This window comes from Protopterus annectens, chromosome 6.part0 (assembly GCF_019279795.1).
Source record: "Protopterus annectens isolate FY-2018-M chromosome 6.part0, PAN1.0, whole genome shotgun sequence".
NCBI classification, from domain to species: Eukaryota; Metazoa; Chordata; order Ceratodontiformes; family Protopteridae; genus Protopterus; species Protopterus annectens.
In genome coordinates this window covers 1,835,835,024-1,835,858,493 of record NC_056737.1, presented here as the reverse complement: position 1 = coordinate 1,835,858,493, position 23,470 = coordinate 1,835,835,024, and positions in this window count along the sequence as shown.

The following is a 23,470-nucleotide window of genomic DNA, read 5'->3' as shown; positions in this document are numbered from 1 at the left end:
GATATTACTCTTTTTACCATTTTGTTTGAGCCCATTTTTAGTATACCAGGAGTTTACTAGGGAGAATTAATTTCAATGACTTGGGTATCAGTGGATGATTTAACAATAACCCCCAGTTTGCAGTCATCTCTAAATTTTGTTAGCTAGATGTCCTAAACTCTCTGCTTGGAGATTTGACAAGGAAATACTGAATAACAGAGGTTCCAGTGTCAAGCCCTGAGAAACACCAGTGGTCACTTTCATACTTTTTGATGAGGCACCAGCAACTCACAGTGTGTGGATGTTGTCTTTCAGTCAGTTTGCTTTCCTTTTTACCATGAATGTCAGTTTTTAAAGCCAGAATAGGGAATGGTGTTGAAAGGCTTGGCCATGTCAAAATACAGCATATGTACTGCATGGCCATCCTTTACACCGTCCATAGCCATTTTGAAGTTTGCCAGATTCAGAAGACAAGCTCTGCTTTTCACAAAGTCATACTATTGAGCATCAAGTCTAATAAGATTCTGTATATTGCAGTTTATGAGGTCAGTTATGTTGGCTTAAAAAGTATATAATTCACCTTGTGTTCCTATGATTAACCGAAGGTTTGGTAGTATAATTCCCTTTTTTAGAGGAGTAAGACAGAAGTATTCCTTCTGTATCATCTTATTTGGGATATTTATTTATTTACGCTTTGTTGACCAGGTTACTCTCAGTAGTCCAGTGGCTTCATTTCAAAGGAGATCAGAGGTGGTAGTGATACTGATTAGGTGCAATCTGGCCAGGACACTGGATAACATGCCCTAATCCTTTAGATTGGGATCTTTTTCATCCACGTGAATTACCACCAACTCGGGCATACGTGGCCTTGGTTTAATGTCTCATCATCATCATTTTCTTGGGAAAAAACATGTACCCGTGAATTACCACATAGGTGGCAGTACACTAAACACCAAAAGTGTCCTAAGAGACGTAGGGACACAGGTCGACAGTGGTCTCACCTTCAATAACCACATTGCCCCATAGTCAGGAAATCCTTCTATGTGGCACACCTCATCACTAAGGGTTTTTTATCCAGAAAAAAGGAGGTCATTGTCCCATTGTACACATCCCTCATTAGACCCATTATAGAATACAATGCCCTGTTTGATATGTACCTCTCAAGGCATCTACAACAACTGGAAAGGCCACAGAAATACCTCACTAAAAGAATCACAGGCCTAAAGCAGATGGCCTATGCTGACCATCTAAAAAAACTCCAGCTATACTCTGTTGCAATATCGTCTACTCAGAGACGATCTCTGCTTAACATACAAGGCCATGTCAAACCCAGAGCTGGTGGGCATGCTACACTTAAAGAAATCCCAATCCGTCAGAGCCACATGCTCTAGGGATCTAAACCTTGTCATCACAATGAACAAAACATGCTGGAGGGATAGGTTCCTGACCCAGAGACTCCCCAGACTCTGGAATAGACTGCCCATACATGTCAAGCAGAGCGCCTCTTTGGCCCTCTTCAAAAGGAACCTTGACGATTGGATGGGAGATAAGATATTCATCCAGGGGATCATGTCAGTTGTCCTGCCGGACAGGGGTCCAGGGAAGTAAATATTGTGTGAAGAAATGGCCAAGGAATTGTTATGGCTAGGCTTGTATAGGCCCTAGGGCCGATGGCCTAGTACCAACCTATGAACTTGTGAATCTATGAAGGAAGGCACACTCACAAGTGCAGCAGCTCCTTATGATGCATTGCAGTGTCAGTATTGGAAAATTAATCCACCATCCCTAGTTATATGTATGGCAAGAATTAAAAGTACTCACAGTTTCTTTAATTCAAGTAAATGTCCCACTATATGGTCTTACGCAGATGATCTATTATTAAACGCCTTAGATATGGACAAGTCTGCTAGATTAATGACTTGTATCAAAGAAGTATTACAACTATTTGCGTTATCTGTGTAAATAGAAAAAAGTGCACATTTTGGATATGAAGGCTGGCTTTTAGGGGGTCACACTTTCTATTTATACATTCTGGACCTTACAAATTAAATTTGGTGATTACATGTGTTTACAGGCACAATGGGAAAACCAGATACAGAAGATGTAGAACAGATTAAATATGTAGAAGAAATCGACTGACTTATGAAAAAATATCAAAAACTTATATTTACAGTTATGAAATGTATATAGCTGGACTTATTTGCCTACTAGACAGTTGGAAACAAAATTTCTGAGTTTACTTTCATTATTATGGGGGAATAGGTTGAATCCACTACAGCACAGTATTCTTTTCTAAATTCATTTAAAGGAGGATTAAATATGATCCATCCAGTAGTTTATTTTTTTACATTTATTGCAAAATGGCTTTTAGTAGTAACATTTTTTTCAGATCTATCTACGGACAAATCATGGTACTTTGTTAGAAAGAATGAAATCAGGGCAGTCTTAAAAAAAAAAACATAGGGAGAAGAAAACGATATTTAAACCTATCATGTCTGTCTGTCCTTTTGTGTTTTTTTCTTCTTGTAAAAGAGCTGACACTCGAATTTTCATTTAGGTAGCACTTGTGTTTCCTAAATCACCATAAAGTTTCTTTTGAATCTGTTTAGAATCTTTTTTTTTTAAATATGTCATTAAAAAAATTGACAGTAATACATCAGCTGGGGTATAATTGCTAAACAGCCTTGATAGTGGAAATGTAAAATTATGTCACATTTTTTGAAGAAGGATGGGATTATTTAAATGCTAGACATTACAACAGTTTATGAAACAGATTACAAATGTTGAAGTTTACCCATTTTAAAGGACTTCATATGGGGATTACGACATCAGAAGTTAGCAATTATAATGAATAATTATAGTGAATGTATAAGGTGATGTCATGGGTTATGTTTCTGTGGGGTAATGTAAACTAGTAAGCATCTATTGTTGAATGTTTCCCAAGTTAAAAAAAATGGAATCACTTCAAAAGTGCACAACATCTGATAGAGCTTATGTTGCTTATCTGTTAAATAATAATATTATGGTATTAAATCAGATGGTAATATTCCTGAATTGGAATTGCTCAAATGGACTTGTACATTTTTTTTAAATTTGGGTAATGTGGTGTGCATATATGTTGCTTAATAAGATCTGAGTTATTGAACAAAACTGTAAAGTATTTTTGTACATGTAATATGATAAAATTCAAATGCTGTCTTTATTGAGTTGCATTTGTTTTATGAAACATAAACGTAATTAAACCCTTACTTTTTTCAGTACATTATCTGGGATCTTTTACATCCATGTGAGCTACTTTCAACTGTTACTGATGGAGTCTCAGTTTAAGTCCTGTCAGAAGGATGGCACTCTCAGGAGCACCCCTCCCCCCATGCTGCACTGCCTGTACTGCAGTTTCAGTACTGGAAAATGAATTCAACTATATAGTGTGGGAATAGAGCCCATGTTGTTCTGATTAGTAGCACCAAAGGTGACTTCATTGCATGTTGTGCCACTGACAATGAAAATAATTTGTTTCAAGTCCAGTTACTATGTGTAAGGGGCATTGGAAGACACTGTGGTTCATGATGAGACTGATGAGAAAGGGGCATGGGGTGTTAGGCCAAACACACAGCTCTGTAACTGATCAGTGTGTAGTCCTTCTCTGGGTGTGGATATTAGAAGCCCATACCCAGGACAGCAGTGCATATTGCAGCAGTGCATATTGCCTTTTTGCTCTTAGAGCCAGGTTGCATTTGGTGAAGAGGTTATTGACTCAGATTTGTATGTATTTGTCTTTAACATGTTGTATACCAGTAGTACAACTCAAACAGCCATCCCTCTGATCGCTATCAGATTATTTTGCTGGAGGGGAATGATGCAGATCTAGGAATGCTGTCCCTGTCCATCCTCCATACATGGATGGCACACTGGCTGCCAGCCTCATATTTGATATACATAATAATGACAAATTTAAGATATTAGAAAAAAAGTTGCAAAACAGTATAAAATAATTGTTTTTGAGTCCTTTACATCCCCAACATGGGGAGTCTGTCCCCACACCACTGGTCTCGCTATATAAGTATATATGCAATCTCTGATGTCACATAAACTCAGAGATGATTCTTAAAGGAAATTCACCTTTAATCTTTTTTTCTGACTTGTACAACCTCATATATTACATTATAGCACACAAGACAACATACTGCCTAATTTACTGAGAAGTCTGTAACATGAGAAAATTATTTAAAATGCAAGACATTTTAACTATTGACAAAATAGCAGTTACAAATGGTGGTATTCCCATTAGTAACAATGCAGTGTGATTTCTGTCTAAGTATGCAGTTTGTTTCAATCTATTACTCTAATATTTACACAAAGTCATTCTTTTGGTTAGAGCACGACACTCAAAATAGACACTCCTATAACTGTACAAATTTCTTCTGTAGTGGCGGATCCAGGAATCTGCAAAAGAGGAGCACAATTTGGTTAGTTGACTATTGGGATTTGAGTGTGAAAGTGGGATACTGAGTTTGGTGGTTGTGGAAAGTTCACCTTAGGAAGCTCTGTTATTATGTGGAAAGAACACTATGCATTCAGTTGCACATGATTTTAATGTGGATGTGGTAGTGGAAAAAGGTGCAAGTTTTTTAAAACATGCCTGGAGGAGATGATTGGATTCCCATGCCAATTCACAGGCTCTTTCCATGGCATAGCGGGCATATGCATTGTTATAAACAAGAAAATAGTCCCACTGAAGGTGATATTAGCCACAGCAAAAGATTTAAATAATTTTTTGAAATTAAATAATGATGCATATGGAAACAGTGAAGTTCAGTCAATTAAAGTAACACAGCAAGTAAGGAAGTAGATGCTATGAAAATAATTACAGAAAGCAAATAGTTTAGTCATGTGCAATGTATAAAAACTAGTGTAACCATTTTAGCATTTTAGATAGTATTATACGTCAAAATCTACTTTATTGTCATACAACATAAAATATAAACCACAGGCACAGATGTTTTGATAAATTATTAAAAGCTTCATTTAATTGATGTACCAAATAACTAAACTCATAAAACTTTCCTAAGCAGACCATAATGTTTTTGGATAGTTTACTGTTCTTTCAATGGTTTAAAGCACAATTCATTTTCTTTTAGAAGTCTTTTAATAAGGAAAAAGTCCTACTGTACCTTTTCTCTCCTTGCAACATGTTCTGGAATGGGAGTGGGAGAGTGAGGCAATGCTTGTCTCCAGGAGTTCAAAAATGCCATTGTTGGTTGTCTTCTTTCTCAGGTTAAAGTCCATTAACAGCTGAAATTGTTTTCTTTAACTTCAATGATTTCCAAGTTCACGGTCATCTGAATTTAAATAATGTTCTCTCCCAACACGTCTTCTTTGACAGTGAACTTCTGTCAAGCCTAACTTGTACTCATCTTGGACAGTAGCAACCCCAGCTTCAGCACTGGGGAAATAGTTTTCCCAATTTTGGGAATACAGTACTTTCTACAAATGTAATTGATAATTGAAACAATCTTTAGCATTGCCCATTTATAGGACTGACGTTTTTCAGTATAATGGCTGCTGTCATGTTTTCCACAGTTGCTGGCAACTTGAATGAGCAGTGCTGCATTATCATTTTGCAGGATTTTAAAGAATTCAGATGGTGGTTTAGCCTTATTAGCAATGCTTTCTAGTGTCCATTTAATTTCATTCTTCAGGATGTTTGGCTGTAGTTAGAGAACACATCATAGTATGTGCCAGTGACGTTGGTGTCCTTCTTATCAACTTAATAAGTTGTCTGTGGAACAACTGACTTCTGTGGTGGTACCACTTTGACTGAATTTAGTGATCTTTTCTCTTCTGATTTGTCAGGCTTCCTCCGATTTTTGTCTTTTGTCATGTTCATTTTTACCTGGAAGTTTATCTTAATATAATTCATCTTCTTGAACAGATCTCTTGCTGTTCACAAGTTATTGTCTTCTTCCAGTTCTTTGCATTGCTCATTTATACATCCCTCAACTACTCTTTCTATTATCTATAAAACCCTGCAATAACGTACCTTATTCCCATAGTCTTTAGATAACCTTCTTTCCTCATCCACTTCGAAAGCCTTCACAGTCATTTTGCCTTCTGAATCTTATTTTTATTTAAAATTCTTTTTGCCACTTCCTGGTTAATAACTCAAACTTCTGTCCTCTGTTCACCATGTCTAATCCTTTATATCTATTCTTTACCTCCAGTAGGTGTTCATTTCTAATATTGCTCAGCTCAAACCTCACTGGCCTAGTCATTTTTCTTGTTTTCTGTAAGTTTAAATGTTACAGTAAGAATCTGATGATCTGAGTCACAGTTAGCTCTGGGTCTTGATTTTGCTGACTGTATAGAACTTTTTCATCTCTCATCAACAAGGATATTGTCAATCTTATTTTGGTAATGTCCATGTGTGAATATCCATGTGTAAACCAATCTCCTAGGCTGTTGCAAGATAGTGTTTGCTGTGGCTTCTGAATTATCTTGGCAGAGCATTAACAGTCTTGTGTCCACTTCATTCTATAATTTAATGCCAAACCTTCCTGATATTCCAATCATATTTTTTATAACAACTGTAGCATTTTAATCACCTACGATGAATATCTTGGGGGCTTCCAAAATGTGCATGCATCTGTGTTCATCCTTTCTTTGCTGGTGTTCAAAACATCACATAGTTTATCACATAGTCTAATGTATAGAAGCCATCCTCTTTGGCCGAATATACCACAAAATCCAACTGGTCTAGCCATGAAAACTGACATTGCCATAGGAACTTTCAGATTCTCTTTACTTTTCTGTGAACACTTTGAGTGAAAAGTGGAAAGTGTGTGGTTTGCAGTAATGCATGATAACTTTCTACTTGTGTGGAATACTAGTACATGTGATTTACTCTCTAATATCCTTCATTGAACAATTAGTGTCACCAATTTCATTTGGCTGCTTCATGCTGACCGAACGCCATGACTGACTTCATTGATGGCAATTCCCTGACTTTCTGTGTTACCTGTGGAGTAGATGAGTTTTGTGATGGAAATAATCCGATTGACTTCTTTGACAGTATTTGTCAAACTCTCTATATTGCTTGTAGAGTAGATTAATTCAGTGATGGTAGTGCTCTGACTGAATTATCTGATGGTACTTCTTTGATAGTTTGGCTCAAGGATTCTTCCATTTCCTCCTTAGTGTAACATCTGTTCCTACACAGCTATCTGCTTTTGGGGTACAACTTTCAACAAGGAAAAGGAACAGTCTCATTGAGAAAGTAAGATTATACAGATTCAGGGGAAAGGGAGGATACCTCAGTCATAAGTCATAGATGTCCTCCCCTCATTCTATGGCCTCTAACTCATCCTCCTGACCACCCTTCCTATGAAGATATCTTCTAATTAAAGACAGAGCATTTTTGTGGCAGGCATATAGGCCATGAACTTTCAAGAAAAGAGCAATAGACGTCTGAGACATAGCCCACTCAAACAAGTTGCTATTTTCTTTGTCCAGGAAGCTTACCTGCAGGTGTTGAATAATACTTCTCTGGATCCAGACTCCTAAAAAGTAAGAGTGATGTCCATTTATACAGGGACAGAGTGTAGAACACTCATAAGTTTCTCTACAAGAATCCCATTACAGATACAAAGTGTCCATGGACTCTGCTAGAGGAGACTGTCTGGCTCCAGGACTTAACACTGCTTAATGACAGAAATAGCGAGAGAGAGGGAGAGAGACAGAGAGAGAGCAGATTATTAGACAACTTTGTGAAGAAGGTGTACACTTTTTGAACCTTGGCATTTATGGTTTTAAATTGCCAAACCCACATTATGAAATATCAGTAACATGTTCTCAAGCACTTTATTAACAGCTGTAGGGGAATGCAGGATGGAAACCAAAAGATTCACCTCCTTAGCCAAGCTCAAACGTTATTGCAGCTAAGGAAGCATGGTCTGAATTATGAGTATGTTTCTTTAGATGCAGCATCCAGGTTTATTGCAATGGAGCCAGTAATCAGGAAAAAATGATGACTGGGGACCCAATCTCAGTCTGAAGGTATGAAAAGGCAGCTGTGGAGTACACTCATTCATAAGAAGCTATTTTACAGACTCTGTAGTTAGAAAATTATCAAGAATATGGAGAACAAAGTTAAAACCATGAAGTCAATAATAACTCTTTCTTCCACTGCAATAAAAACTAATCTTCTAAATTAGGACTCTTCTACTGGAGGGCAAAGGAAAACAAGTCAAAGGTAAAAAAAAAACACTGGGAAGAAAAAATATCATCCTGTTGAGAGAGAACTGTGGGAGTTTCCTCACAGTTTTTTCTACCAGCAAGGAGCAGCTGTGATTACATCAGTTTCCTTTCTCCAAACCCCAAAACCCTCACCCAGGCCTTTCTCCATTTCTCTTTTACAACACAAATCTAAGATATGAGGTCAGCTGGCCTCTTGCTCCAAGTAGTGGTTCTTCATAACCATAGTCCCCAGAGGAAACAAACTCCAATTCATGACCTGGTCATAGTGAAAGGAAATAAAATCAGCAGCATCTGGTGAAGCCTATCCTAGTGTAAATGTTAGCACAAGGCACCAAACTGAAGTTGTCCCCAGGAAAAGAAAGACAAGGGTTCTTCTCAAGGCTGTTTCTGGTGTGAAGGGATGATTCCCTAGTGATGCATTTTAGATATATCAAAACTAGCTAAACAAATACCTAAAGTGCCAAAATTAAAAGTGCTGAGCTGCAAGCATTGCTCCCACTTCTGAGCTCTCGACTACCCCTGGTTAAACTCAACCTCCTGGATTCCTACCTTTGCAAATCAATATACAAAGAACACAGACAATGCAGGAGGTTTCTGGAGAGGGCCTGCATTACCAGTTTAGCTCCTTGTCCTTCGGTTTAGCTGCTGTACCCTAAGTATTCACCAAATGCCTGGCCCAGTGACAGCACACTGCAGAACCAGGGCATCAACATACATCCCTGCCCAGATGACTGTACAACATGCCACAATCTATAGAGGAGGTGCAGGCAGCAGATCCTAGATTATGCCTTACAGTGTCTGAACAATTTATGTTTCAGTCTGAAACCAATAAACTCCAACTTGTTCCCAGTTCAGAGGACATTATTTGTGGAGACTATTCTGGACACAAATGCCTTCAGAGCCTTTGTACTATTAGGGAAGCTGTCATTCCTGACTGTTTTTGTCAAAGACATGACAGATGTATCCAAGTGGATTCCCAGACAGATCTCAAAGATTCTGAGCCACATGGCATCAACTATCCTAATGTTTCCTCAAGTTAAATTGCACATAATGAATTTACAGTAATTAATACAGAATACCTGGGGCATATATATATATATATATATATATATATATATATATATATATATATATATATATATATATATATATATATATATATATATATACACACACACACACACACACACACATATGTGCCAAATCCAGATATATGTTCTGTTCTTAACAACAGGCATCTTTGGCTGATTAACCTTCTGTCTTGTTTCTGCATGGGTAGAAAAGATGAGCCATACTGTACACTCTCTTTCAAAATACCTTGCATGCATTCACCTGATGTAAAGCACATACATCTAAAATATAGAGTGGCACAGTCTTTGATAAGAGATGAAACACCATATCCTGCACTGTTCCTACTGTTGAATGGGGTCATTGTTGTTGGATTCCTTCACCTGTGCCAGATGTCTTTACTGTACCTGTGTCTTTTGACTATGCCTACTGTGCTGTTGGGTGAAGCAGCCTCATAGCACTGCTGATTACCATCTGTCTGTTCATTAGGCTGGTGTAAGTGCAGGCTGTAGGAGGCCATGTTTTGGGACCCAACATGCCATGCAGCATGTACCTTACCAGGACTTTTAACTGTGCTAAGATTATACTACATTACTCTACAGGAGTTATCTGGTTTCCTGACATATGATGTTTATTTGCCAGAATTCATGCCCCATCGCAGTTCTTGTTTAGGCATGCATGTATGTGTCAGTTATATTTGTCTTTCACTGCAATTCACAAATGGCAGATCAGTGTCATTAGCCATGGCTTTGGGGTATAACTGACATTAACTATGTTGGAAATAGAGGAAAATGTGAATGGTGTATAATATTTCTGACCCTATTTTCTGCATGCTTATCAATACTACTATTGCTCTTACCTTGTCCAACTGTTGACCATGTGTGTACTCACCAGTGACTTGTCATGCCAAATTGCCAAGTATGGCTGTATGACACAGATGACTATTCTTGCCATACATCATTTACAAGCAGGTTAACAAATTTTAAACAAATTAGGTTATAATGAACTTAAAGCATTCTAGGCTTGTGATCCTGAACTTTAGAACTTTTTCAGTTCTTTAGTTACAAAGCTACATACCCAAATATGTTTTAAGGTGAAGCTAAGATCTTTTCTCCAGGAGGAAGGTCCTGATAATGTCATGGAACTATTTTAGGGTTCCATTTTAATCATTGTTCGCAGGGTCAGCTGACAAGTTGGAAGATGACTATAATGGTTTAATGACATTATTATTTATATTGCTATTATGTTTTTCATTTTAAAGTTATCCCTAATGTTGTTTTTCTTATGTATTATTTGTGTTTTATACATATAAACAAAAAGTATTTTGTTTCTCATATTGTAACTACGCTGTAACTGTAAAAGACCCCAGTGGTCCAGTTCACCAACTTGTAAAAATTAAAAAAAAAAATTTATATATGAGAAAAACAGCAAAAAATGATGTATTATAGGAGGTATTGCCCCATGTATCCCCAGCAAATTATATATACCAACTCAGAGATCACACTACAGTGGGGAAAAGGGGAAAATGTCAATACAAAGCTTTTAGTTTTCATCTCAGAAACTTGAACATGTGTGGTTTTGACAATATGAAGTTCGAGATTCTGAAAACTCGATAATCTGACATAAAACCATATACATATATATATATATATATATATATATATATATATATATATATATATATATATATACACACACACGCACATGTTTGTATATATATATATATATATATATATATATATATATATATATATATATATATATATGTATATATATATATAAAACTGAGAAATTGTTTCATGTGCCTAAATTATTTTGTGAACTAGATAGGTAAGAAAAATACAGATATTATAGTTATTCTTTATTCAGCAAATCTTGCACATATTTACAGTGCTAAAAGGATGTAATAATACCATTTAAAGGAAACAGTTCACACATTGCATATCTTACACATCTTGTTCAGTAGGGTATGTCTACCTGTATAGCTCACTCATGGCTTCACAAGTCAAGAGATACTTATGAATAAAACTTACTCTGTAACACAATCCCCCGGGTTCTGCAAGCTTTGCACGGCATGCAGGATTAGTGCAGGAGTTCCAGCATGCACAAGCGCTCCTACACTAGTCCTGCATGGATTCTGCCCCTGCATGCAAATTACTCATTTGCAGGAGAAATCCATGCAAATGAGGTGAATTTGCGATTCAGGAAGCTGGAAACCAGCCGTGCAGGACTACTGTAATTAGCAGAAATGTACTCCGCCAATAATGGAGTACATTTCTGCAAATTACAAAACTGAGCCATGACAGCTCCAAATAAAGGGTGGATATTATGTAGAAAGCATGCCAATGACCAAGTATAAGACCATTGGCATGGAAAACACTTGAAAAAATAAAAAAGTCAACTTTTATTTTTTTTTAGCTGATCTCAGCTGTTTAAGCGTAGGGCAGAGGCGCACAAATGGGATCGGGGGGAAAATAAGAAAATAAACCTACAATAAGCATTCTAACTAAAATCACTATTCTGCCATTATAGCCAATGGCAGGCAGAAGACAACATGGCCAGTAAATAGTGGTTGCTAAGGGGGGAGGCTCAGTGTGGGACATGTAACTATGCATTAGCAGGCAATCCTAGGCAAATGAGGGGAATGATAGTGAATCCCAGATTTCCCCTGCATGCTAGTGAGGTCCCAACAGTGTAAGAGGAGGAATAGCTTGGTGCAAGCCAAGGAGTTAGCTGACATCACAGGAGTGTGTGTCAGGCATACTGTAAGTAGATTGGAGCCCTGTGGCTCAGGTTTGCTCCTAGCTTAGCACAGCTAGGCAAGGGTGTGTGTCTGAGGCTGCCTAACACTCGTTACATTGCCTAAGCGGGTGTGCGTGCCACTCACCAGGTTTTAAAGGGAAAAAGAAAGTTAACCAGGAAATAGCAACTCTGTGCACATTTGAGCACTGTGTTTGCACGGCACGCCCCCCCTGGCTTAAACAGGAAGGCAATGGGAAGGGAAAACAGCAGTAGGAAGGTAATCTAGGACAACTAGCATAGCTGGCATGTGAAATGTATCAGAATCAGCCAATTACACAAGCAGCAGACCAGCCCAGCCCAGAACCCTACTATAAACTATGCAAACACCTTCCCCTCTGGTTTTTCCCATACTCTACACCACTGGTGTATACAAGTGGGGAACTTTTAACAAACAAAACAACAAAATGATAGGAGCTGCAGCAGGCATCACACAACATGTGAAAGAGGCTGAAGGTGGTTAGGATATGAATGCTGTTGACCAGCCCACAGTAATGTGATGGAGAAGAGTGTACAGACCCAGGATAACCTAACAGGGGCTACATGAGCTGGAGATAGTGGAGCACTATAGGGTGGACAGGGACTTCCTACAGCAAATTGTTGAGCCATGTCGGCCATGCCTGACACACACACCGAATTAACAGAGGGGAACCCATCCCAGTGGATACCAAGGTATGTGTAGGCCTAGGAATACTAGTCACAGGTACCTCCCAAAGCTCAACTGGGGATATTATGGGGATCTCACAGGCATTAGCATCCAGAATATTCAGCCAGTTCCTGGATGCCATGTCAGCACATGCTGGTGTACACGTATATTTCCTCAACACCAGTAAGGTGTTGGCCAGCAATATGCGTCTCTTCCTCCAAATAGCAGAATACCCAGTGGTAGTGGGCGCTATAGACTGCACACACATATGCATCAATACACCACCCGGTGATCAGGGTAGGGTCTACATCAACTGCAGGGGCATCCCCTCCATCAACTGCCAGGTCATGTGCGATGCTCAGGGCATTATAATGAATGTGTGTGCTGGCTGCCTTGGAAACTATCACGATTCCCACATTTGGCATCTGACGCAGCTGTACCAGAGATATGCTAATAGGGACATCCCTTACAGCCACCTAGTGGGGGATGCTGGTTACGCACTGGAGCCATAGCTGATGACACCCATCAGAAATGCACACACACCTGAACAAGAACGCCATAATGAGGCACATGCACAGACCAGACTTATAATAAAGCGTGTGTTTGGGATGCTCAAGTCACAGTTCTGGTGCCTGTACATATCTGGTGGAGCCTTGCAGTACTTACAAGCTACATGTACTCAAATTGTTATGGTATGTGCCATGTTACACAATATGATCCTGCAGAAACAGCTGCAGCAGGAACAGCAAGGGGCAGGGCCACACAGCCCCCCACCAATGCCAAGGCCTGCACAGGCACAGAGTGACTCAGAGGAGGAACAACCTGAGCCTGCCCCAGTAGGCAGATGGAGACGTGCACAGTATGCCCTGGCCTTGGCAAAGAGGCAACGCATAGCACATACACTGACACAGTAGGGACCCATGGAATGACACCTCTCTCTGACTCACACATACAGTAAAAGGGATGCCAAACATGACACTACCTGTGCTCAACCATGTATAGGGAGTGTACTACGTGCATCCAACATAGGCAGCTCTCCAGCACCATCCTCAATACTGGCACACCCACAAGGTAAGTCAGTCAACCTACCAGTTGCTAAATGGAGTAGAATGTGTCATTACCTGAATCTGTGGTATGGATGTGAGCATGCAAGGGAATCAGTGGCTAAATGGTATGCCAGCGGATAGTAGACACCCATAATGGCACCATGAGATCTGTAACAGATACTGGAGTCACCACAGTAGCCAGTACTACACAGGGCGACAAAACCCACTGCAGGAAATGTGCTGGGTGACGTGTGTCCATATGACTCACACATGCCAGTACGGGAAGTTCACATACCCAACAACAGTCTCACCCAGTAAGACAGGTGTAGACAAACACAAACAGAGGCTGTGCTATGGCCTCTGAATGATGCCTATGGGTAACCCCCCCCCCCAGGCCTACACAGACTGACTATAGCAGGTCAGGCAGTGGGATGTTAGTTCTGAAGGGTAGGAAGTCAGACACTAATATGTAGGTAAACCAAAGCTAAGACCTGTAGTACAGTGATATGCCTCTAGTCAGCATGATAGGAGGTTAGAATACAGAATCAAATGGAGTACCTGACATACCAGTACAGTCATAGCAAATGTGTGCAAGTGCCAGGTGTGCCCCCCCATTCTATGTAGAAATGTAGAAACAGTCAGGTGTGCCCCCCCAATTCTTTGTAGAAATGTAGAAACAGTCCGTTGTGCCCCTTCCCCCAATCCAGCATAGAAATGTAGTGTCAGGTGTGCCCCCCCAATCCTGTGTAGAAATGTAGAAGCAGTCAGGTGTGTCCCCCCACAATCCTATGTAGAAATGTAGTAACAGTCAGGTGTGCCCCCCCCCACTCCTATGTAGACATGTAGCAACAGTTAGGTGTGCCCCTTCCCCCAATCCAGCATACAAATGTAGTAACAGTCAGGTGTGCCCTCTCCCAACCACTGTGTAGAAATGTAGAAACAGCCAGGTGTGCCCCCTCCCCCAATCCTGCATACACATGTGGTAACTGTCAGGTGTGCCCTCCTCCCCCAATCCTGTGTAGGAATGTACACACAGTCAGATATGCTCCCCCAACCCACCCTAGACATGGAGTAACAGTCAGGTGTGCCCCCTCAAACCTATTTAGAAATGTTTTAACGGTCTGGTGTGCCCCCCAATCCAATGTACCCACATCGTAACAGTCATGTGTGCCCCCCCACAACCCTATGTAGAAATGTAGTAACATGTATGTGTAGGTATATTACCAGTGGAGCACAGATGCCCAGAGGTGGCTAAGGTAGCAGGATAGGTTGTAGCATTTGCACAATATGCAGGTCTATGTGTGTTAGATTGGTGTGTGTTTCATATTGTGTGAGAGTGGTCAGTATGTATGCATGTTGAGGTAAGGCCTGGTGGCCATTGCCCACTACTGCTGATGACAGGGACAAGCCCTCACAACTGCAGTGCCAAAGACAATTCCCACCAGTATAACACATGCTAGCACATTGACTGGTCCTGTAGTAGGGGATACCGGTGATGTCTGCCTGAACACTTGCAGATCACAAAGGAGGTAGGACTGATGCATTGGGAAACAGCTGATGTACCTGCACATGCCAGCATGACTGGAATGCCCCATGCATATCTGTGTGTCAGATGCAAGTAGTGTCTATAGCACACATGCACCCAGCTCATGCAAACACCACCCACAGGTATCTCTCTGGTCATATCCCTGCTGTGGGGAATGGGTACAATATGACCCCACCTGTATATATGGCAATAGTGGAAGAATGCAGCATGCAGTGCAGGTGTCCCACATAGGTGTATCCCTAGCTATAGGTAATACACTACCAGCATCCACACCACCTGATCAAGACTGATAGAAGGTATTGGCATGAACACCTATCACACCTACCCTGTCACCCCAGGGGAATATACTGTATGGTGGTTTGAGACTTTAGGACTGACAGAATGCAATGGCCTGTCACATCTGGCCCGCAGCAACACCTAGTGGTCCACAGGCCCCTGCCAAATGCCTGTGTCTGACACGTACTGCCAATGCATGTTATGTCATGGCCACCCAAATAACAACATAACACACTCCACATAAGCCATATGCAAGGCCAAGTGGACAGACCACAGTAACATGTCCACCATGTCCCACTGCATGAACTCTGGACCAACACTAACACACACCTGTCATGGGGTGATACCCTTAGGGAAAGTATCAGAGAATGTATGCATAATGTATGGAAGAGGTTAGAATAACAGGGGGGGGGGTGAGAGCATGGGCAGCATGGAATGTCCAAGGTCTGACACTAAGCTGTGTGCATACACTATCCCTGGCTGCAAACACATAAATGGTGGCTGCACAACTGCCCGTATACCAGAATAAGAGTAATGTCCTGACCCATGGCCCCTGCCTCTGGGTAACCTGTGTGAATCTGTACAGCTGCGAGGCATTGCCACAGCAAGATAAGCCCACAGTGTCATGTTGATGGATGTACAAGTATGTGATCCTCTGCCAGCACTGTACCAAGGTGCTGAACTGGATACACAGACCCAGGAGCAAGTGTATGTAGATCCCCCTCCAGAATGGCATAACGTACCATGAATACTTAGGTGTCTGCCCACAATACTGGACACAGCTGCAGTCACCCTTGTCCCCCAAAACATCACTGTGAGCAAGAATGTCCACCTGATAGTACATGAGGACAGAAAACAAACATCACAGTATACAACAGTACACATGTCTGAATATCCCTGCTAACAACAGTACCATGCAGCTGAAGCAGCACAGACACAATCACCTACAGTACACACTATCCCCTGCACCAGTTTTTCCCCATATTACCAAATGATCAACAAATACCCTGTAGAAACAGTTTGCTACCTATAGGTGTACAACACAAAGGTCTGCACTGGAGTTCAAACTACCTGGAATCGATCCATACATTCAACACAGAAGGTCATACTGGGCATGCTCACACACAAACAAATGAAGGCCATCTCTGCAAACAACAGTGGACCATACAAATCTGGCATTTGCAGATGTTAGTGCATACAGTCCTCAGTATGCACCAGCCATGCCTTGCACACATAGTGGATAGGAATACAGACACATATCCAAGGACAACACACTATAATAAGCCAAAAGTAGACATACATAGATGTGTGGAAGAGAGTGACTATGACAAGGAGCCATCCATTATGAGGCCTGTCCCACCCAGCACACTGCCAAATGGCTACAACCACATGAGGTGTAAATGTCACTCACTGTAGACATTAGCCACCAGTATCTGTCAACATTACAGACTAAGGGGTCCAAGTGCTAGCTGTGCAACATGACTGTACAAGGAAGTAGTCATGTAGCAGTTGTATACATGTACCTGTGGAATATAACCTTGCATGTGCCTGCATGTGGTGTGTCAACCTCTAGATGAATGGGTTATGGCCCATGCACACACACTGCCCTCCCCATAATCCTACTATGACATGCCTGCTGAGGTCATCCACTTTGAAATACACCTTTGGGAAAGGTATAGCCCAATAATCTCTGTGGCATGTCCTATAACTACGTACTGCTGTAGTGTGATAAACTAATTAGGTAGAAGTTCTAATCCCAGACATGGGAACTGTGTGTGTGTGTGTGTGTGTGTGTGTGTGTGTGTGTGTGTGTGTGTGTGTGTGTGTGTGTGTGTGTGTGTGTGAATGTGTGTGTGTGTGTGTGTGTGTGTCTCTGTCTGTGTAGAGAACAATGGTTGTTTAGGCTTGTCACGTGCACTACAATTCAAATGTCCTACTTTGGCAAGGCTGGTGATGTCATTCACTGTGAAATACACCTTTGGGAAAGTTGTAGCCCAGTAATTTCTATGGCATGTCCTATAACTGCGTACTGTCGTAGTGTGATAAACTAGTTCAGTAGGAATTTTAATCCCTATCATGGCAAGTGCATGTGTGTGTGTGTGTGTGTGTGTGTGTGTGTGTGTGTGTGTGTGTCTGTGTTTCTGTAAAGAGCAATGCTTTTTAGGCTAGTCACACTCACTACAATTCAAATACCCTACTTTGGCAAGAATACTGATGTCATTCACTGTGAAATACACCTTTTGGAAAGGTGTATCCCAATAATCTCCATGGTGCATCCTAGAAATTCATACTGCTGTAGTGTAATAAACTAGTTAGGCAGGAGTTCAAATCCCAGAAATGGCAACTGTGTGTGTGTGTCTCTGTCTGTGTAGAGAGCAATGCTTTTTAGGCTAGTCACACACACTACAATTCAAATGCCCTACTTTGGCAAGGCTGCTGATGTCATTCACTGTGAAATGCACCTTTGGGAAAGGTGTAACCCAGTACTCTCTGTGGCGTGTCTCATAACTGTGTACTACTATAATGTGATAAATTAGTTAGGGCAGACTTCAAATCCCAGATATAGCAACTGTGTGTGTGTGTCTCTGTCTGTGTAGGGAGCAATGCATTTTAGGCTAGTCACACTCACTACAATTCAAATGCCCTACTTTGGCAATCCTGCTGATGCCATTCACTGTGAAATACACCTTTGGGGAAAGAGTACTGCAGTAATCCCATGGCGTGTCCTATAAAAGCTTAATGCTGTAGTGTGATGTAGAACTCTGGCAGGGGTTCAATTTCTACACACAGCAGTTGTGGATGTTTTTGTGTGTGTTTCTATGTCTGTGTAGGGAGCAATGCATTTTAGGCTAGTCAAACTCACTACAATTCATATGGCCCACTTAGCCAATCCTGCTAATGTCATTCACTGTGAAATGCACCTTTGGGAAAAGAGTACTCCAATAATCCATGTGGCACGTCCTATAACAGCTTAATGCTGTAGTGTGATATAGAATCCTGGTAGGGTTTCTATTCACACACAAGGGCAGTTGTGGGTGTTTTTGTGTGTGTTTCTATGTCTGTGTAGGGAGCAATGCATTCTCGGCTAGTCACACTCACTACAATTCATATGCACTACTTTGGCAATCCTGCTGATGTCATTCACTGTGAAATACATCTTTGGGGAAAGAGTACTCCAGTAATCTCTGTGGCATGTCCTATAGGAGTTCTAATCCCAGACATGACGTGTGTGTGTGTGTGTGTGTGTGTGTGTGTGTGTGTGTGTGTGTGTGTGTGTGTGTGTGTGTGTGTGTGTGTGTGTGTGTGTGTGTGTGTGTGTGTGTGTGTGTGTGTGTGTGTTTGTCATTTGTATCCTGTGTGGAGGTGTCTGTGAGTGTGTAACAACTGGACTCAATGTGGAGTGGGATTTGCAAATGTCTTATATGGTGGCCCTAGTATATATCACAATGTCCGCCATACAGGGATAACAGATGTGGAATAGCCGAGAGGCTGGGGTGAAAATCCATACCCCTACATGTGACATGAAGGCCAGGTGAACAAAGTTAGCAACCCTTGTATTACCCAGAGAACACTCTCAACCCATGTCTCATACACACACACACACACACACACACACACACACACACACACACACACACTTGCCTAGACAACAGCTGCTATGTTGGTAGTACTATACATATTGCCCACTGATAGTAACCATGGTGTTACTGCAGTGGGCTACAGTAGGTATGGCACCCTGTCCATTAGTCCAATACCTGCAACACCTGTGGTGCCATCAAATGTGACTCATAAAGGACATACCATGCCTGCAAAACATGCCCTGTATGGACAGATGCCACTGACACCAGGGAATACCGGTATCATGCTACCAATGTAGGTGCAGGATCAACCTGCTGTCCATTAACAGTTTTAACAGCACTGGCCACATGCAACAGCTACCCAGGTGACTGGATGGTGAATACAAACCCACCTGTGTGGGCAAATCCAAACACTACACCCCTGAGCCATACTGCATACCATTGTCATGTGGCCAGATGCCAAGGTATACCCATCACCTAGCCTTGTATAGCCTTCTGGCACAGTTGACCATTACACACTTGTGAAACAATGCACCCATGCATGTTAGTACTGGCACCCTGTGTCTATGTGTGTGTTGTACGATGCCTACAACCACATTCACACCCCTACAACCCCCATTGGCATACTGAAGCATGCTGTCTGATGTCAGACACCTCCACATACCCTTTGCACATATAACCTCCGTATGACCCCTGTGGTGCATGTGATACCTGCGCAGTACTGTGCTGTGGCAATCTCACTAGTGATGAGTTGTATTCCTGGCCCTGCCAAGTGTGTCAATGTGTGTGTGTCCCTGTGAGAGTGTGGCTGTGTTGATGCTGACACCTGTTCATGCGGACAGGCACGTGTACTACACCTACCGTATAGCTACCATATCACTGTTGCAGATGTCACTCATCATCACATATACTTTTGGAGGGTCCTCAACATGTAACCTATGTGGTGCATCCAATAACTGCATAGGCAGGTGATAGCACTACATAGTCATCAGGGGGGTTGATACCCTGTACTTGTAGGTGTTTAATTCAAACATGCTTAAGTTTTACTCTCCCACCCCTCCCTGACTTATTTTTGCCTCTGTCTGCCTCTCTCACTCCCCTCTCTGGTGGATGTGGAGACTTACACCTGCTTTGCTTTGGCAGCCGCATGTGTATTTTAAGTGATGCTCATGATCAGCTGATGGCCTCTGCACAAATTGCAGCCCTCTCTAGCTGATTGCATGTGGAACAGCTGTGGTAACATTCCCATAGCCAATTGCATGGAAACACACTCCAATATCTAGGAACATCGTGTTGGTGTTGGGCCTTTTCATTCACTGTGAGCAGGTACTCGATCTGTTGTTTGGCAAACAGCATCACAGATGGATTGGGGATTTACCTCTAACAACATACATTGTGGAAACAGGCCAACACACAAGAGGGGGATGTGCCTGACCTGATTACAGACTGTAAGTGCTGCTATACTGCATTTGGAGCAATGTTGGTTTAACAGGGTGTGTGTGGATATGGCTGTCCTACATGTTTTAATACCTGACATGTCAGTGCTATGTTTATAAGGAAACCCCCATCTGTAGGGTCATCTGCAGACTGGGCAGTGTGTGGTGACTTTTGTTTCAAGTGTTACCCACAGAGCACTTACCTGTGAACTGCAGAAGGTACTGTGAGGATTGCAGTCTGTAGATGGTAACAGCTATGAGAGTTACTGACTTCATATCCCTCATAAGACACATGTTGCAACAAACCCTGTTATAACAGTAAATGTATGAGGTTTTCACAACAACATGTTAATATTGGCAATGTGCTTGCACCTCCAGCCACAACTCTGTCAACCTTTGTACATATGCCATGCAGTAAGAGGTGCATATGTGCTGTACACCATATTTAATGACATCATATCTGATAAGACAGTGAGCTATCAGAATGCTACACATATTATGTATAGTAAGGGTTATATGTGACAACATAGGTTCATAGGTTCATATGTTGGCATTAAGCTATTGGCCCTAGGGTCTATGCAAGCCTAGCCATAACAATTCCCTAGATATTTCTTCCCACAATATTTACTTCTCTGGGCCCCTGTCTAGCAGGGCCACTGACATGATCCCCGGGGTGAATTTCCTATCTCCCATCCAATCATCAAGGTTCTTTTTGAAGAGGGCCAATGAGGCGCTCTGCTTGACATGTATGGGCAGTCTATTCCAGAGTATGGGGAGTCTCTGGGTCAGGAACCTATCCCTCCAGCATGTTTTGTTCATTGTGATGACAAGATTTAGATCCCTGGAGCATGTGGCTCTGAGGGATTGGGATTTCTTTAAGTGGAGCATGTCCACAGCTCAAGGTTTGACATGTCCTTGTATGTTAAGCAGAGATTGCCTCTAAGTAGACGATATGCCACAGAGTATAGCTGGAGTTTTTTTAGATGGTCAGCATATGGCATCTGCTGTAGGGATGTGATTCTTTTAGTGAGGTATTTCTGTGGCCTTTCCAGCTGTTGCAGATGTCTTGTGAGGTACATACCAAATTGGGCCATTATACTCTATAATGGGTCTAATGAGGGATGAGTACAGTGGGACAATGACCTCCTTTTTTCCTGGATGAAAAGCCCTTAGTGATGAGGTGTGCCACATAGAAGGATTTCCTGACTGTTGTGGCGATGTGGTTATCAAAAGTGAGACCACTGTCCACCTGTGTCCCTAAGTCTCTCATCACACTTTCAATGTTTAGTGTCCTGCCACCTATGTGGTAATTCATGGGTACATGTTTTTTTCCAAAGGGGATAACTATACATTTCTTGGCATTAAGCTTGAGCCCATGGCTCTGACACCAAGAATCTGTTTCTGTAAGGCCCTTTTGTAGAATATCCACATCATTTGTGGATTCAATAATGGCTCCCAGTTTGCAGTCATCTGCAAACTTTGTTAGCCAGAGTCCCTTAGTGTTGGCCTGTACTTTAGAGAAGTAGATGCCAAACAAGAGTGGTCCCAGGACTGAACCCTGAGGTACTCCACTTGTCACTTGTCTGGAGCTGGATTTGGAATTGGCTACTTTTACAGTCTGGGTTCTGTCAGTAAGCCAGTTGGCAACCCATCTAGTGACGTTGGGATTTATGCCCAGCTTAGTAAGCTTATCTATGATTCCAGAGTGGGGGATGGTGTCAAAGGCCTTGGCGAGGTCCAGATAGGCTGTGTGGGCCACCTTATCCTCATCCACAGCTCTGGAGACTGATTCGAAGAAGTCAATCAGGTTGAGTAGACAAGATTGGCCCTTTACGAAACCAAACTGGGCGGGTCCAGTGTTTAAAGATTACCACTTTCTTTTTTATAAGTTCCATGATAATGCATTCCATGGCTTTGCAGATCAGGCTCGTCAGACTGATGGGTGATAGTTCCCGGGATTCAAGGTAGATCCCTGTTGTGGAATGGGATAACTGTAGCTGTGCACCATGCATTGGGCATGAAGCCTGAGGTGAGGCTATGATTAAACAAAACACTTAGGTGAGGTGCCAGTTAATTTTGTAGTTCATGTAGTACACAGCCAGGGATGTTGTCTAGACCCATGAATGCTGTATTCTTAGCTTTGGAGAATGTGTTTTTTACTTGTGTGGCCATGAATACTGGAATTTGGCAATCTTTTGGTATTGAGATGGGCCCTTTAAGGGGTGAGAGGGGGGTGAAGTTGGCACTGAATCAATCTGCCAGGATCCTTGGGATCAGTATATTTAATGCCATTCTGTTGTAGCTCAGAGCAGATCTGAGCATTGCCATTGAGATTCTTGACATAACTATAGAATGCCTTCTGGTTGTCCTTAGAATCTTTGGCAATTTTATTTTTGTAACTAGCTTTGGAGGATTTTATGAGGGATCTCAGCTTCTTACTGAGGCTGGTAAGGGAGGTTTTTGCATCCTGGTATTCTCCTCTTTTTTGCAACAGTTTCTTCCTTCTGTTGTATAGTTTGATTATGGCAGGGGACCACCAGATTGGGTTCCTTTTTTTGGAGTAAGCCATCTTGGTTCTGTTTGGGATGGCATGATTCATGCACGAGTGAATATGCTCGTACAGTGCCTTAGTGTAGGATTTGGTGGTCAAACTTCCAGTTCCCATCTGCATGGGTGCCATGACGTTTGTCACTTCTGATTTGAGTAGCATGAAGTTGGCTTTGGGGAAGTTTTTTATGGAGATTTTTCTACTTGGGGGTGGGGGTGGGATGTGGACATCAAGGGTGATTAGCTTATGGTCAGACCTGATCAATGAGGGAGTGACCACTGGGGTGGAGCATCGA